Genomic DNA, 19,585 nt, shown 5'->3' on the forward strand with positions numbered 1-19,585 from the left:
ACATTGCTGTCCGCAAAGCCGCATATATGTACCTTATGATCAGAAAGTACCGGGAATGTTTAAATTAAACAAAACAGAGTTAAATTTAAAGCAAATTTATATTATCTCCTTCAAAATATGACCCGTCTGAAGCAACACACATGTGCTAACGTTTAACCCAGTCCTCCAAACACCCCCGGCAGGCCGATTTGTATTCTCTTTGATCAGTGTGATGGCGCGTTATCATCATGCAAAATCTGAGAATTGTTTGCTCACATTTCCGGCGGTTTGCAACACACAGCATCTCTCTAAGGTTTCAAAACGGATAAATAATATTCTCTATTGACTGTCTGGCCCGATGGAAGGTACTCATGGTGCACTACGCCTTGGCAATCGAAGAAAACAGTCAACATCACCTTCCCGGTTCTTTTTGCTCATAGGGTATAGATATCCCATCTTTTCACTGACGGACAAGAAGACGGTCGCAGTTGTTGTTTTTTGTATGCATACATTTTGCGTTCGTTGAAGGTTTGTATATATTTATATATATTTATGCGTGCATGCGCGTTTGGCTTTCTGGATGGATATTAGAATATTTTCTCATCAATATGTGTATGTAAGTAGTTCAGATTTGACTGAAGAGATTAAATATAGGAATGCATATTCATATGATTGCCTTTATGGCTGTTTTACATATAAATTAATTCAAAAGAAGTATGAATAATGTTATATAGAAAATAAATTTCTAAATAAGAGGTATTAGAAAAACCTGAATACACTATTTTAAATCAATTCTAATTAAACCAAATATAAAAAATGAAATAAAAATATCGAACAAAAAACTGTGTACAGGACTTGAACCTGAGTCAAATATGGGACTATGTACTGCATACACAACACGTTTTTCACGATTGCGTTAAACTATAATTAGTAATGAAGTCTTCTAAATCACTCATTTATTCGATTCGCAGTTTTATATGCACATATTCTGCGTTAGTTGAAAGTTTGTATGCGTAATTATATGCATATGTATCTGTGTATGCGCGTTTGGCTTTCTGGGCGGATATTATAATATTTTCTCATCAATATAATTTGGATTTGATGAAAGAGATTAAAGACATGTGTACATACTTTCTGTTTTGATTGATTTATATAAAAATCAGGTCATATCCAGTATGAACTATTTTATACCGAAAAGAAATTTCCATTTATGAAATACAAAAAAAACAGTATTTTAAAGAAATTTAAATTAAAATAAACTCAACAATTTTACCAAACTTTCCTGGTTTGAATTGTAAAAAAAAAGTGTGCAAGAAAAAAAAATATGACTTCAGGACTTGAACCTGAATTAAATACGTGCCAAAAAACAAAACGAATAATTCCGCCGAATTTAGCTTCTGAACTACAAATTAACTGGCGCGCGGCCTTCTTAATCGCAAATTTATTCGCTTCGCTGTAGGCATGAAATAAGTCGATTTCCTTAGTAGTATGCCGAAAAATCTTATAAACTTCCTCAGTAGTTTGGTAAACGCAGAAAAAATCTGAATTCATGTCCTAGCGTGGTAAGTAAATATAGAAACTCTCCACTTGCGTCACTCGCGTGGTAAATATCTGCAATTCCCCACTCGTGAGGAAAGTTGAATTTGAAATTACCTTAGTTTGAATCTACAAATTAGTACTCGAAAAAAGCTCATTTAACATTTGCTCCTTCTCATTGCATTAACATTCTCTGGTTATACTACAGAACACTTCTGTTTGTATTTCCGCGAAGTCAACTATGTACTTGTATGTGTATTATGCCGATCTACCCGCTGTGCATACTCGCACTTGTACCAGAGAATGTTAATGCAATGAGAAGGTGCAAATGTTACTGTGAGCTTTTTTTAGTACAATTGAGATTTGAAAGATTTGAAGTAAGGGAATTTAGCACACCGAGTTTATAGACACCTCACTGACTTTTGCCCACACAAAAATTAGAAACACCACACATCTTTCACCTCAACACACAACACATTTTTCACCTCGACATTAAACCAATTAAATTTTTACTATTTTCGTATTTTTGAAATAATAAGCGAAAACGTAAAATTTATTACATAATTTTTTTTTCAATTACATTAAAAAAAAACGATTTAAAAAAAAAAAGAATTTATAAAAAAAGTTTGCGCCGGGAATTGAACTCGAGTCTAACATGTGGCGAGGAAAAATAGGTTTATTTCTTCGATTGCTTATTTTTTTACCATTTTGTTACTTTTGAAATGATAAGCGGATACATAAAATTTATTACAAATTTTTTTACGATTACATTAAAAAAAAAAAATTTAAAAACGAAAAAAAAAAAAAAAATTTGCACCGAGAATTGATGGCGAGTCACGTGGGGAGGATAAATACGCAGAGCGTTTATTTCTGCGCCTACGTTGTGAACAAAAGGTTTTGTGCATGCGAGCGACGCGAATAAGTATTAATAAAGTTCTGAAAGTAATTCATGAAGTTTTTCATTACACACATACAGTGGCACAGTAAAGTCTACATACCCCATTGAAATTGAGGTTTTGAGATTTCTGTTAACATTGTAGCATTAGAATATATTCCAAACAAATCCAATCTAACAAAAAACAATAAATTTTAATCCAAAAATATTTATTAACAAAAACAAACAAAATTCATTTTCCAAACACAGAAAAGTCTACATACGGCCTTGTAGTGGAGTACACAAAATGCAGTTCTGTACTCAAACAGTGCTACCAATCACTTCAGGCGTCTTTACTAGATACCGTTAGTTAGAAAGAAGTTTAGTTCTTCGATATTAATATTGTAGCTGTGTTAATTGAACCAAAATGGGTAAAGAAATCTGTGTTAAAGTACGTGAGCTAATTGTGAAATATTATAAGGAAAAAAAATCTTTAAGAGAGATAGGAGAACTGGTCGGACATCCAAAATCAAGCATTCAAACAATTATTCGGAAATATAATCACACTAATAGCAGAGAATGTTAATGCAATGAGAAGGAGCAAATGTTAAATGAGCTTTTTTCGAGTACTAATTTGTAGATTCAAACTAAGGTAATTTGAAATTCAACTTTGCTCACGAGTGGGGAATTGCAGATATTTACCACGCGAGTGACGCGAGTGGAGGGTTTCTATATTTACTTACCACGCTAGGACAGGAATTCAGATATTTTCTGCGTTTACCAAACTACTAAGGAAGTTCATAAGATTTTTCGGCACACTACTAAGGAAATCGAAGCGAATAAATTTGCGATTAAGAAGGCCGCGCGGCAGTTAATTTGTGGTGTAGAAGCTAAAGTCGGCGGAATTATTCGTTTTGTTTTTTGACACGTATTTAATTCAGGTTCAAGTCCTGAAGTCATATTTTTTTTCTTGCACATTTTTTTTTACAATTCAAACCAGGAAAGTTTGGTAAAATTGTTGAGTTTATTTTAATTAAAATTTCTTTAAAATACTGCTTTTTTTATTTTATAAAGGGAAATTTCTTTTCGGTATAAAATAGTTCATACTGGATATGACCCCAGCAAGAAGAGTGGCGGTCACGTTAACCTTCACGCAACCGCCGCGCGTGGCCGTTAAACGGTCACTAACCACGCCCCTTTACAATCACGTTGTTAAAAGCGTTGGGAAAATCGTGCCAAAAACTTTGTGTACGTGTGATTTTCTATCCCTTTCATACATATGGATTCGTTTCAGTGCCAGTTTCATATAAACGTAGCGACGAACAAAATAACTTTTAGGCCAGCGCCGGCAGCACAGCGTGATAGCCTAGCGGCTAGCAATGTGGGCTTCCGATCCAAAATCCTTGGTTCGAATCACAAAAAAAAAATTTTTTTATACATTTATTTTATTTTGTTTTATGATATGTTTATGAGGAGATTTTTTTCATGGCAGAAATACACTCGGTGTTTTGCCATTGCCTGCTGATGGGCGACCGCTATTAGAAAAATGTTTTTATTAATTTTGCTTTCACCGAGATTCGAGCTGACGTTCTCTCTGTGAATTCTGAATAGTAGTCACGCACCAAGCCATTCGGCTACGGCGTCTGTTTACTTTGACTGTTGCAAAAATGAGGAAAAATATATGAATGAAGTTTGCTTACTGCTTACACATTTGCCAAAGGTTGACAATTTGATTCTCGGCCTACTTTGATATCAAAAAGAGAGAAAAGATATCTTTTTGACTTATTGCTTTGACAGCCACTTGCCGTTTTTTTTTTGTTTTTTTTTTCTATTGATGCAAAAATGAGAAAAAATATATGAATGAAGTTTGCTTACTGCTTACACATTTTTCAAAGGTGACGGAGAATCCAAAAAAAGTCGATTTTCAAACAAATACGAGTGCATATGTGTTTGTAACACACAAAAAAGTGTAATTGTGTTAGAGTTTCGGTCACGCAGGTTTTGCTGGGACCTGATTTTTATATAAATCAATCAAAACAGAAAATATGTACATATGTCTATAATCTATTTCATCAAATCCAAATTATATTGATCAGAAAATATCATTCTAATATCCGTCCAGAAAGCCAAACGCGCATACACACATACATATGCATATAATTACGCATACAAACTTTCAACTAACGCAGAATATGTGCATATAAAACTGCGAATCGAATAAATGAGTGATTTAGAAAAGAGTATTATTAATTGTAGTTTAGGGCAATCGTGAAAAACGTGTTGTGTATGTTGTACATAGTCTCATGTTTGACACAGGTTCAAATCCTGCACACACTTTTCTTTGTTCGATATTTTTATTTAATTTTTTGTATTTGGTTTAATTAGAATTGATTTAAAATAGTGTATTCAGGTTTTTCTAATACCTGTTATTTAGAAATTTATTTTCTATATAACATTATTCATACTTCTTTTGAATTGATTTATATGTAAAACAACCATAAAGGCAATGCATATGAATATGCATTCATATATGTATGTATGTATTTAATCTCTTCAGTCAAATCTGAACTACTTACATACACATATTGATGAGAAAATATTCTAATATCCATCCAGAAAGCCAAACGCGCATGCACGCATAAATATATACAAACCTTCAACGAACGCAAAATGTATGCATACAAAAAACAACAACTGCGACCGTCTTCTTGTCCGTCAGTGAAAAGATGGGATATCTATACCCTATGAGCAAAAAGAACCGGGAAGGTGATGTTGACTGTTTTCTTCGATTGCCAAGGCGTAGTGCACCATGAGTACCTTCCATCGGGCCAGACAGTCAATAGAGAATATTATTTATCCGTTTTGAAACCTTAGAGAGATGCTGTATATTGCAAACGGCCGGAAATGTGAGCAAACAATTCTTGGATTTTGCGTGATTATAACGCGCCATCGCTCCGATCAAAGAGATCAAAGAGAATACGACGAAGGAGCTGAAGGCCATGTCGGCCTCCGGGGCTGTTTGGAGAACTGGGTTAAACGTTGGCACATGTGTGTTGCTTCAGACGGGTCATATTTTGAAGGAGATAATATAAATTTGCCTGAAATTTAACTCTGTTATGTTTTATTTAAACATTCCCGGTACTTTTTGATCATAGGGTACATATATGCGGCTTTGCGAACAGAAATGTGTGATTCGCTGGATTTGTTCAAGGAATCTAAGTCGCATTAACTCGCGACTGTCGAACAGTTAGAAGACATATTTACATACATGTAAGGGTGAATACATACATACGGAGCCGCGGCCACTCGACATGACAAAAATTTAAGATTTATCAAATATTGGCAAATAATTCCACGCGAAATATTCCAATATTGACAATTTTCGAATGGTCGCGAAAATTGGCATATGGGCGGCTCGTTTTATGAATGAAATTGAAATATGAGCTCTAACTTATAATGAACTTTTTGTTTTTGTTCTAAATTGTTCAGCGCCGTCGCTGATAGAATCATGGCCGCTGCGACTGCGTCTACGAATGTATTTTGTTTTTGTAGTCGCTAGGCTTAGATTTTAGCATTGGACGACATGCGCATGTGAGGTATGTGTTTTTGTTGTGTTCTAGAACATTTTAGAATGTGTGGTGGCAAAGCGGCCATCGCGTTGCGCTTGCTGTTGCTTTTGCGTCTATCAAAGTATTGTGTTTTTGTAAGTACAATATTAGGAATATCGACTGGTGAAAGACAAAAGTACACGGAAGCAAGAAGGGAGCGCTGTGCTCGCGCATATGTATATGTATGCTTGAATGTATGAACGTGCATGGATGTAGTAACATATGAATACAATTATTTTGTAGGAAGTTTAGAAGGCAAGTAGGTATATATGTATGTATGTATATATGCTAGGACATAAAGTCGGTATATATGCATACATAGAGCAGAATTGTTTTTGCACTTGTTAGGAAGAAACTCGTTCACTAGTGCGCATGTGTATTTGATTTCTTGTAAGAATGTGATGTGGTATGACATGTGTACATACATAAGTCAAGGTTATTTGGGCATACTTGCATATGTGATATGATGTTCTTGCGCTTGTGCATTATTGTTTTTCATATACAAATGTACATACATACATATGTATGTAAATGCTGTCGAATACATAAACTATAAATTGACATACAATATAAAATAAGTGTTGATTTATCTTAAACCGTTCTTTTTTTCTGAATGCAAATACCTCCTATTGACATGTACATACATATTAGGTATATTATCATATACCATCATTTATTTACATATAAAGTATACGTTCATTTATGTACATATGTGTGTAATGAAAAACTTCATGAATTACTTTCAGAACTTTATTAATATTTATTCGCGTCGCGCGCATGCACAAAACCTTTTGTTCACAGGCGCAGAAATAAACGCTCTGCGTATTTATCCTCCCCACGTGACTCGCCATCAATTCTCGGCACAAATTTTTGTTTTCGTTTTTAAATTTTTTTTTTTTTAATGTAATCGTAAAAAAATTTGTAATACATTTTATGTATCCGCTTATCATTTCAAAAGTAACAAAATGGTAAAAAATAAGCAATCGAAAAAATAAACGCACCACCTATTTTTCCTCGCCACATGTTAGACTCGAGTTCAATTCCCGGCGCAAACTTTTTTTATAAATTTTTTTTTTTTTAAATCGTTTTTTTTTAATATAATTGAAAAAAAAATTATGTAATAAATTTTACGTATTCGCTTATTATTTCAAAAATACGAAAATAGTAAAAATTTAATTGGTTTAATGTCGAGGTGAGAAATGTGTTGTGTGTTGAGGTGAAAGATGTGTGGTGTTTCTAATTTTTGTATGGGCAAAAGTCAGTGAGGTGTCTATAAACAGAGAATGTTAATGCAATGAGAAGGAGCAAATGTTAAACGAGCTTTTTTCGAGTTCTAATTTGTAGATTCATAATAAGGTCATTTCAAATTCAACTTTGCTCACGAGTGGCGAATTGCAGATATTTACCACGCGAGTAACGCGAGTGGAGGGTTTCTATATTTACTTACCACGCTAGGACAAGAATTCAGATATTTTCTGCGTTTACCAGACTACTGAGGAAGTTCATAAGATTTTTCGACACACTACTAAGGAAATCGAAGCGAATAAATTTGCGATTAAGAAGGCCGTACGGCAGTTAATTTGTGGTGCAGAAGCTAAAGTCGGAAGAGTTATTCGTTTTGTTTTTTGGCACGTATATAATTCAGGTTCAAGTCTTGCACATTTTTTTTTTACAATTCAAACCAGGAAAGTTTGGTAAAATTTTTGAGTTTATTTTAATTAAAATTTCTTTAAAATACTGTTTTTTTTGTATTTTATAAATGGAAATTTCTTTCCGGCATAAAATAGTTCATACTGGATATGACCTGACTTTTATATAAATCAATCAAAACAGAAAATATGTACATATATCTATAATCTATTTCATCAAATCCAAATTATATTGATGAGAAAATATCATTCTAATATCCGTCCAGAAAGCCAAACGCGCATACACACATGCATATTCATATAATTACGCATACAAACTTTCAACTAACGCAGAATATGTGCATATAAAACTGCGAATCGAATAAATGAGTGATTTAATATAGAAAATTGTATTATTAATTGTAGATTAGCGCAATCGTGAAAGACGTGTTATGTATGCAGTACATCGTCTCATATTTGACTCAGGTTCAAATCCTGTGCACAGTTTTTTGTTCGATATTTTTATTTCATTTTTTATATTTGGTTTAATTGAAATTGATTTAAAATAGTGTATTCAGGTTTTTCTAATACCAGTTATTTAGAAATTTATTTTCTATATAACATTATTCATTTGAATTGATTTATATGTAAAACAGCCATAAAGTCAATCATATGAATATGCATTCCTATATTTAATCTCTTCGGTCAAATCTGAATTACTTACATACACATATTGATGAGAAAATATTCTAATATCCATCCAGGGAGCCTAACGCGCATACTCACATATGTGTATAAATATATGTACAAACTACCGCCATTCTAACAAACCCAGAACACAAGCTTCTGCGCACACTTGACACAGGGCATGTAAAGAACAACAACCATTCACTGTGGCCGCCTATTCCTTACCCTTCAGGAAAATACGGTATATCTACAATACATATTCGGTTGTTCACACACGATTCTCTAAAAAGGAATCCGCGCGCATTCAAAGGCACAGCATTGTTCCGAAAATTATGAATTATGAAGCGAAAACAAAACTGCCCCATAATATACTTAGATACCTTTTTAAACCTTTTTTATGAAGTGTAACTTATTATTTGGTATATGAATACTTATATTAATGTCGAGTGTTAAGTGTTACAGCTTTGAAACAAAAAGTACATATTGATTGAAAAATTTTGGTTACAAATTTTGAGACATCGGTCTCTTTTGTTATGAACAATACTGCACATCAACACAACTCGCAGAAGCTTCAGTGATTTCTTCAATATTAAATGTTTGGCACTTTGTGCTTCATGGGAAGGCTGAATGTCTGCACAGTAACCTACAAAAAAACCGCACTCTTATTTTACAGTAAGTTTATTTCTTTGCTCCTAATATGCATATGCTTTTGTGCACTTTTTATCAATCGGAGAACCACATACGTAAAGGAATATGTTATCTTTGTATTTATATACCACGCGAGAACTAAAAATAATGGTTTAGAAATTTTCCCTAGTATCGAAATGTCCTGGCCAGAACTTTTTCATATACTACTTGTCGTTTTTTTGTGCCTATTACTGTAGCTTTTGCGAACACTTGACTCACAGCAGCTGCGGCTGTCGAGCAGTTGGAACACATATTTACATACATAGAAGCGTGCATACATATATACGGCCACTCGACATCACAAAAATTCAAGCCTTACAAAATATTGGCAAATAATTTCAATTCGACGCGAAATATTCCAATATTGACTATTTTCGAATGGTCGCGAAAATTGGCATATGGCGGGTCGTTTTATGAATGAAATTGAAATATGAGCTCGAACTTATGAATGAACTTTTTGTTTTTGTTCTAAATTGTTCAGCGCCGTCGCTGATAGAATCATGGCCGCTGCGACTGCGTCTACGAATGTATTTTGTTTTTGTAGTCGCTAGGCTTAGATTTTAGCTTTGGGCGACATGCGCATGTGAGGTATGTGTTTTTGTTGTGTTCTAGAACATTTTAGAATGTGTGGTGGCAAAGCGGCCATCGCGTTGTGCTTGCTGTTGCTTTTGCGTCTATCAAAGTATTGTATTTTTGTAAGTACAATATTAGGAATATCGACTGGTGAAAGACAAAAGTACACGGAAGCAAGAAGGGAGCGCTGTGCTCGCGCATATGTATATGTATGCTTGAATGTATGAACGTGCATGGATGCAGTAACATATGAATACAATTATTTTGTAGGAAGTTTAGAAGGCAAGTAGGTATATATGTATGTATGTATATATGCTAGGACATAAAGTCGGTATACATATATGCATATGTACATAGAGCAGAATTGTTTTTGCACTTGTTAGGAAGAAACTCGTTCACTAGTGCGTATGTGTATTTGATTTCTTGTAAGAATGTGATGTGGTATGACATGTGTACATACATAAGTCAAGGTTATTTGGGCATACTTGCATATGTGATATGATGTTCTTGCGCTTGTGCATTATTGTTTTTCATATACAAATGTACATACATACATATGTACATATGTAAATGCTGTCGAATACACAAACTATAAATTGACATACAATATAAAATAAGTGTTGATTTATCTTAAACCGTTCTTTTTTTCTGAATGCAAATACCTCCTATTGACATGTACATACATATTATGTACTTATGTATATTTCATATACCATCATTTATTTACATATAAAGTATACGTTCATTTATGTACATATGTGCGTAACGAAAAACTTCATGAATTACTCTCAGAACTTTATTAAAATTTATTCGCGTCGCGCGCATGCACAAAACCTTTTGTTCACAGGCGCAGAAATAAACGCTCTGCGTATTTATCCTCCCCACGTGACTCGCCATCAATTCTCGGCACAAATTTTTTTTTTTCGTTTTTAATTTTTTTTTTTTTAATGTAATCGTAAAAAAATTTGTAATACATTTTATGTATCCGCTTATCATTTCAAAAGTAACAAAATGGTCAAAAAATAAGCAGTCGAAGAAATAAACGCACCGCCTATTTTTCCTCGCCACATGTTAGACTCGAGTTCAATTCCCGGCGCAAACTTTTTTTTATAAATTTTTTTTTTAAATCGTTTTTTTTTTTAATGTAATTGAAAAAAAAAATTATGTAATAAATTTTATGTATTCGCTTATTATTTCAAAAATACGAAAATAGTAAAAATTTAATTGGTTTAATGTCGAGGTGAGAAATGTGTTGTGTGTTGAGGTGAAAGATGTGTGGTGTTTCTAATTTTTGTATGGGCAAAAGTCAGTGAGGTGTCTATAAACTCGGTGTGCTAAATGACCTTATTACAAATCTTTCAAATCTCAATTGTACTAAAAAAAGCTCACAGTAACATTTGCACCTTCTCATTGCATTAACATTCTCTGCTATAAACTCGGCGTTTATTTCTGCGCCTGCGTTTTGAACAAAAGGTTTTGTGCATGCGCGCGACGCGAATAAATATTAATAAAGTTCTGAAAGTAATTCATGAAGTTTTTCATTACACACATACAGTGGCACAGTAAAGTCTACATACCCCATTGAAATTGAGGTTTTGAGATTTCTGTTAACATTGTAGCATTAGAATATATTCCAAACAAATCCAATCTAACAAAAAACAATAAATTTTAACAAAAAAATTTTAATCCAAAAATATTTATTAACAAAAACAAACAAAATTAATTTTCCAAACACAGAAAAGTCTGCATACGGCTTTGTAGTGGAGTACACAAAATGCAGTTCTGTACTCAAACAGTGCTACCAATCACTTCAGGCGTCTTTACTGGATACCGTTAGTTAGAAAGAAGTTTAGTTCTTCGATATTAATATTGTAGCTGTGTTAATTGAACCAAAATGGGTAAAGAAATCTGTGTTAAAGCACGTGAGCTAATTGTGAAATATTATAAGGAAAAAAAATCTTTAAGAGAGATAGGAGAACTGGTCGGACATCCAAAATCAAGCATTCAAACAATTATTCGGAAATATAATCACACTAATAGCAGAGAATGTTAATGCAATGAGAAGGAGCAAATGTTAAATGAGCTTTTTTCGAGTACTAATTTGTAGATTCAAACTAAGGTAATTTCAAATTCAACTTTGCTCACGAGTGGGGAATTGCAGATATTTACCACGCGAGTGACGCGAGTGGAGGGTTTCTATATTTACTTACCACGCTAGGACAGGAATTCAGATACTTTCTGCGTTTACCAAACTACTGAGGAAGTTCATAAGATTTTTCGGCACACTACTAAGGAAATCGAAGCGAATAAATTTGCGATTAAGATTAAGTCCTGAAGTCATATTTTTTTTCTTGCACATTTTTTTTTTACAATTCAAACCAGGAAAGTTTGGTAAAATTGTTGAGTTTATTTTAATTAAAATTTCTTTAAAATACTGTTTTTTTTAATTTTATAAATGGAAATTTCTTTTCGGTATAAAATAGTTCATACTGGATATGACCCCAGCAAGAAGAGTGGCGGTCACGTTACCCTTCACGTAACCGCCACGCGTGGCCGTTAAACGGTCACTAACCACGCCCCTTTACAATCACGTTGTTAAAAGCGTTGGGAAAATCGTGCCAAAAACTTTGTGTACGTGTGATTTTCTATCCTTTTCATACATATGGATTCGTTTGCCAGTGCTAGTTTCATATAAACGTAGCGACGAACAAAATAACTTTTAGGCCAGCGCCGGCAGCACAGCGTGATAGCCTAGCGGCTAGCAATGTGGGCTTCCGATCCAAAATCCTTGGTTCGATCACAAAAAAAAAAATTTTTTTTATACATTTATTTTATTTTGTTTTATGATATGTTTATGAGGAGATTTTTTTCATGGCAGAAATACACTCGTTGTTTTGCCATTGCCTGCTGATGGGCGACCGCTATTAGAAAAATGTTTTTATTAATTTTGCTTTCACCGAGATTCGAACTGACGTTCTCTCTGTGAATTCTGAATAGTAGTCACGCACCAACACATTCGGCTACGGCGTTTGTTTACTTTGACTGTTGCAAAAATGAGGAAAAATATATGAATGAAGTTTGCTTACTGCTTACACATTTGCCAAAGGTTGACAATTTGATTCTCGGCCTACTTTGATATCAAAAAGAGAGAAAAGATATCTTTTTGACTTATTGCTTTGACAGCCACTTGCCGTTTTTTCTTGTTTTTTTTTTTCTATTGATGCAAAAATCAGAAAAAATATATGAATGAAGTTTGCTTTCTGCTTACACATTTTTCAAAGGTGACGGAGAATTAAAAAAAAAGTCGATTTTCAAACAAATACGAGTGCACATGTGTTTGTAACACACAAAAAAGTGTAATTGTGTTAGAGTTTCGGTCACGCAGGTTTTGCTGGGACCTGATTTTTATATAAATCAATCAAAACAGAAAATATGTACATATGTCTATAATCTATTTCATCAAATCCAAATTATATTGATGAGAAAATATCATTCTAATATCCGTCCAGAAAGCCAAACGCGCATACACACATACATATGCATATAATTACGCATACAAACTTTCAACTAACGCAGAATATGTGCATATAAAACTGCGAATCGAATAAATGAGTGATTTAGAAAAGAGTATTATTAATTATAGTTTAGCGCAATCGTGAAAAACGTGTTGTGTATGTTGTACATAGTCTCATGTTTGACACAGGTTCAAATCCTGCACACACTTTTCTTTGTTCGATATTTTTATTTAATTTTTTGTATTTGATTTAATTAGAATTGATTTAAAATAGTGTATTCAGGTTTTTCTAATACCTGTTATTTAGAAATTTATTTTCTATATAACATTATTCATACTTCTTTTGAATTGATTTATATGTAAAACAACCATAAAGGCAATGCATATGAATATGCATTCATATATGTATGTATGTATTTAATCTCTTCAGTCAAATCTGAACTACTTACATACACATATTGATGAGAAAATATTCTAATATCCATGGATGCATCCAGAAAGCCAAACCCGCATACAAATACTTATAAATATATACAAACCTTCAACGAACGCAAAATGTATGCATACAAAAAACAACAACTGCGACCGTCTTCTTGTCCGTCAGTGAAAAGATGGGATATCTATACCCTATGAGCAAAAAGAACCGGGAAGGTGATGGTGACTGTTTTCTTCGATTGCCAAGGCGTAGTGCACCATGAGTACCTTCCATCGGGCCAGACAGTCAATAGAGAATATTATTTATCCGTTTTGAAACCTTAGAGAGATGCTGTATATTGCAAACGGCCGGAAATGTGAGCAAACGATTCTTAGATTTTGCGTGATGATAACGCGCCATCGCTCCGATCAAAGAGAATACGACGAAGGAGCTGAAGGCCATGTCGGCCTACCGGGGCTGTTTGGAGAACTGGGTTAAACGTTGGCACATGTGTGTTGCTTCAGACGGGTCATATTTTGAAGGAGATAATATAAATTTGCCTGAAAGTTAACTCTGTTATGTTTTATTTTAACATTCCCGGTACTTTTTGATCATAGGGTACATATATGCGGCTTTGCGAACAGAAATGTGTGATTCGCTGGATTTGTTCAAGGAATCTAAGTCGCATTAACTCGCGACTGTCGAACAGTTAGAAGACATATTTACATACATGTAAGGGTGCATACATACATACGGAGCCGCGGCCACTCGACATGACAAAAATTTAAGATTTATCAAATATTGGCAAATAATTCCACGCGAAATATTCCAATATTGACTATTTTCGAATGGTCGCGAAAATTGGCATATGGGCGGCTCGTTTTATGAATGAAATTGAAATATGAGCTCTAACTTATAATGAACTTTTTGTTTTTGTTCTAAATTGTTCAGCACCGTCGCTGATAGAATCATGGCCGCTGCGACCGCGTCTACGAATGTATTTTGTTTTTGTAGTCGCTAGGCTTAGATTTTAGCTTTGGACGACATGCGCATGTGAGGTATGTGTTTTTGTTGTGTTCTAGAACATTTTAGAATGTGTGGTGGCAAAGCGGCCATCGCGTTGCGCTTGCTGTTGCTTTTGCGTCTATCAAAGTATTGTGTTTTTGTAAGTATAATATTAGGAATATCGACTGGTGAAAGACAAAAGTACACGGACATACACATACATATTATGTACTTATGTAATATATATTATCATATACCATCATTTATTTACATATAAAGTATACGTTCATTTATGTACATACATATGTGTGTAATGAAAAACTTCATGAATTACTTTCAGAACTTTATTAATATTTATTCGCGTCGCGCGCATGCACAAAACCTTTTGTTCACAACGCAGGCGCAGAAATAAACGCGCTGCGTATTTATCTTCCCCACGTGACTCGCCATCAATTCTCGGTGCAATTTTTTTTTTTTTTTCGTTTTTAAATTTTTTTTTTAATGTAATCGTAAAAAAATTTGTAATAAATTTTATGTATCCGCTTATCATTTCAAAAGTAACAAAATGGTAAAAAAATAAGCAGTCGAAGAAATAAACGCACCACCTATTTTTCCTCGCCACATGTTAGACTCGAGTTCAATTCCCGGCGCAAACTTTTTTTGTAAATTTTTTTTTTTTTAAATCGTTTTTTTTTAATGTAATTGAAAAAAAAATTATGTAATAAATTTTACGTTTTCGCTTATTATTTCAAAAATACGAAAATAGTAAAAATTTAATTGGTTTAATGTCGAGGTGAGAAATGTGTTGTGTGTTGAGGTGAAAGATGTGTGGTGTTTCTAATTTTTGTATGGGCAAAAGTCAGTGAGGTGTCTATAAACTCGGTGTGCTAAATTCCCTTACTTCAAATCTTTCAAATCTCAATTGTACTAAAAAAAGCTCACAGTAACATTTGTACCTTCTCATTGCATTAACATTCTCTGCTAATAGTGTAGAAAACAAACCAAGAAGTAGTCGCCCACCTAAACTGACTCCTCGTGCTAAGCGAAATATATTGTTAGACGTGCAAGAAAATCAAAGAATAACAGCAATAGAAATTGCAAAGCTCTGAGAAATCAGGATATTGCTTCAGTGCATCCAGAAACGGTGAAACATTTATTGAGCAATGGAATCCACAACCGTGTGCCTCGAAAGAAGCCATTCATCAGCAAAATAAATATGGAGAAACGAGTCGAATTTGCTAAGAAATATATTAATGCATACGAAGATTTTTGGGCTAATGTTTTATTTAGTGACGAAAGCAAGTTCAACTTGTTTGGCTATGATGGCAAACAAAAAGTATGGCGTCGAAATAATGAAGCATTATTGCCCAAAAACTTGCTTCCTACGGTGAAGCACGGTGGTGGCTCCATAATGGTTTGGGGCTGCATGTCAGCGGCTGGGGTGGGTAATTTAACATTTATTGACATTAATATGGATCGCATGGTATGTTTGGACATTCTCAAAGATAATTTGAAGCAATCCGCGAGTAAACTGGGTCTTACGGCGGGTTGGTACTTTCAGCAAGATAACGACCCAAAACATCCCGCTGGTGTTGTCAAAGAATGGCTACTATATAATGTGCCCCATCAACTTCACTCCCCACCCCAGTCACCGGATTTGAACCCCATAGAGAATTTATGGGATGAATTGGATCGTCGCATTAGGAAAAGGACAGGAGTGGAATTTAATTTCGAATAATTACACAAAAGTATTGGTAAATTCCATGCAAAATAGATTAAATGCTGTTCTAGAAAGTCGTGGCGGACCCACCAAGTATTAATTCTGTTGCCTTTTTATTTCCTTTTAAGTGAAACACATTCTTTTTACAAAGTATGCAGACTTTTCTGTGTTTGGAAAATGAATTTTGTTTGTTTTTGTTAATAAATATTTTTGGATTAAAATTTTTTTATTAAAATTTATTGTTTGTTGTTAGATTGGATTTGTTTGGAATATATTCTAATGCTACAATGTTAACAGAAATCTCAAAACCTCGCTTTTCAATGGGGTATATAGACTTTACTGTGCCACTGTATGTACATAAATGAACGTATACTTTATATGTACAATAAATAAATGATGGTATATGATAATATACCTAATATGTATGTACATGTCAATAGGAGGTATTTGCATTCAGGAAAAAAGAACGGTTTAAGATAAATCAACACTTATTTTATATTGTATGTCAATTTATAGTTTATGTATTCGACAGCATTTACATACATATCGCACCCTAAATACAAAAGGGGCACAACTCAAAATTTTCCTCACTCGAGCTTGACTTGTTTACAGTAGCACAGAAAACAAACTATGTGTCATATCACGCTGAAATTTGCCGTGTACGCTTATAACAGTCCTACCAAAAAACAAAAAAATTTATTTTTGCCATATGTCATCCACGGACCGTTTTATTGATAACGTCTCGTTCATATTTGAGCAGAAGTACATTTTGAGTTGTGACCCTTTTGTATTTAGGGTGCGATATGTATGTATGTACATTTGTATATGAAAAACAATAATGCCCAAGCGCAAGAACATCATATCACATATGCAAGTATGCCCAAATAACCTTGACTTATGTATGTACACATGTCACAGCACATCACATTCTTACAAGAAATCAAATACACATACGCACTAGTGAACGAGTTTCTTTCTAACAAGTGCAAAAACAATTCTGCTCTATGTATGTATATATACCCACTTTATGTCCTAGCATATATACATACATATACGAGTATACCTGCTTGCCTTCTAAACTTCCTACAAAATAATTGTATTCATATGTTACTACATCCATGCACGCTCATACATTCATGCATATATGCGCGAGCACAGCGCTCCCTTCTTGCTTCCGTGTACTTTTGTCTTTCACCAGTCGATATTCCTAATATTATACTTACAAAAACACAATACTTTGATAGACGCAAAAGCAACAGCAAGCGCAACGCGATAGCCGCTTTGCCACCACACATTCTAAAATGTTCTAGAACACAACAAAAACACATACCTCACATGCGCATGTCGCCCAAAGCTAAAATCTAAGCCTAGCGACTACAAAAACAAAATACATTCGTAGACGCAGTCGCAGCGGCCATGATTCTATCAGCGACGGCGCTGAACAATTTAGAACAAAAACAAAAAGTTCATTCATAAGTTAGAGCTCATATTTCAATTTCATTCATAAAACGAGCCGCCCATATGCCAATTTTCGCGACCATTCGAAAATAGTCAATATTGGAATATTTCGCGTGGAATTATTTGCCAATATTTGATAAATCTTAAATTTTTGTCATGTCGAGTGGCCGCGGCTCCGTATGTATGTATGCACCATTATATGTATGTAAATATGTCTTCTAATTGTGCGACAGTCGCGAGTTAATGCGACTTCCAGCGAATCACACATTGCTGTCCGCAAAGCCGCATATATGTACCTTATGACCAGAAAGTACCGGGAATGTTTAAATTAAACAAAACAGAGTTAAATTTAAAGCACATTTATATTATCTCCCTCAAAATATGACCCGTCTGAAGCAACACACATGTGCCAACGTTTAACCCAGTCCTCCAAACACCCCCGGCAGGCCGATTTGTATTCTCTTTGATCAGTGCGATGGGGCGTTATCATCATGCAAAATCTGAGAATTGTTTGCTCACATTTCCGGCGGTTTGCAACACACAGCATCTCTCTAAGGTTTCAAAACGGATAAATAATATTCTCTATTGACTGTCTGGCCCGATGGAAGGTACTCATGGTGCACTACGCCTTGGCAATCGAAGAAAACAGTCAACATCACCTTCCCGGTTCTTTTTGCTCATAGGGTATAGATATCCCATCTTTTCACTGACGGACAAGAAGACGGTCGCAGTTGTTGTTTTTTGTATGCATACATTTTGCGTTCGTTGAAGGTTTGTATATATTTATATATATTTGTATGCGGGTTTGGCTTTCTGGATGCATCCATGGATATTAGAATATTTTCTCATCAATATGTGTATTTAAGTAGTTCAGATTTGACTGAAGAGATTAAATATAGGAATGCATATTCATATGATTGCCTTTATGGCTGTTTTACATATAAATTAATTCAAAAGAAGTATGAATAATGTTATATAGAAAATAAATTTCTAAATAAGAGGTATTAGAAAAACCTGAATGCACTATTTTAAATCAATTCTAATTAAACCAAATATAAAAAATGAAATAAAAATATCGAACAAAAAACTGTGTACAGGACTTGAACCTGAGTCAAATATGGGACTATGTACTGCATACACAACACGTTTTTCACGATTGCGCTAAACTACAATTAATAATACAATTTTCTATATTAAATCACTCATTTATTCGATTCGCAGTTTTATATGCACATATTCTGCGTTAGTTGAAAGTTTGTATGCGTAATTATATGCATATGTATCTGTGTATGCGCGTTTGGCTTTCTGGGCGGATATTATAATATTTTCTCATCAATATAATTTGGATTTGATGAAAGAGATTAAAGACATGTGTACATACTTTCTGTTTTGATTGATTTATATAAAAATCAGGTCATATCCAGTATGAACTATTTTATACCGAAAAGAAATTTCCATTTATGAAATACAAAAAAAACAGTATTTTAAAGAAATTTTAATTAAAATAAACTCAACAATTTTACCAAACTTTCCTGGTTTGAATTGTAAAAAAAAAAATGTGCAAGAAAAAAAAATATGACTTCAGGACTTGAACCTGAATTAAATACGTGCCAAAAAACAAAACGAATAATTCCGCCGAATTTAGCTTCTGAACCACAAATTAACTGGCGCGCGGCCTTCTTAATCGCAAATTTATTCACTTCGCTGTAGGCATGAAATAAGTCGATTTCCTTAGTAGTGTGCCGAAAAATCTTATAAACTTCCTCAGTAGTTTGGTAAACGCAGAAAAAATCTGAATTCATGTCCTAGCGTGGTAAGTAAATATAGAAACTCTCCACTCGCGTGGTAAATATCTGCAATTCCCCACTCGTGAGGAAAGTTGAATTTGAAATTACCTTAGT

Source organism: Anastrepha ludens, chromosome X, assembly GCF_028408465.1.
Source record: "Anastrepha ludens isolate Willacy chromosome X, idAnaLude1.1, whole genome shotgun sequence".
Lineage (NCBI taxonomy): Eukaryota > Metazoa > Arthropoda > Insecta > Diptera > Tephritidae > Anastrepha > Anastrepha ludens.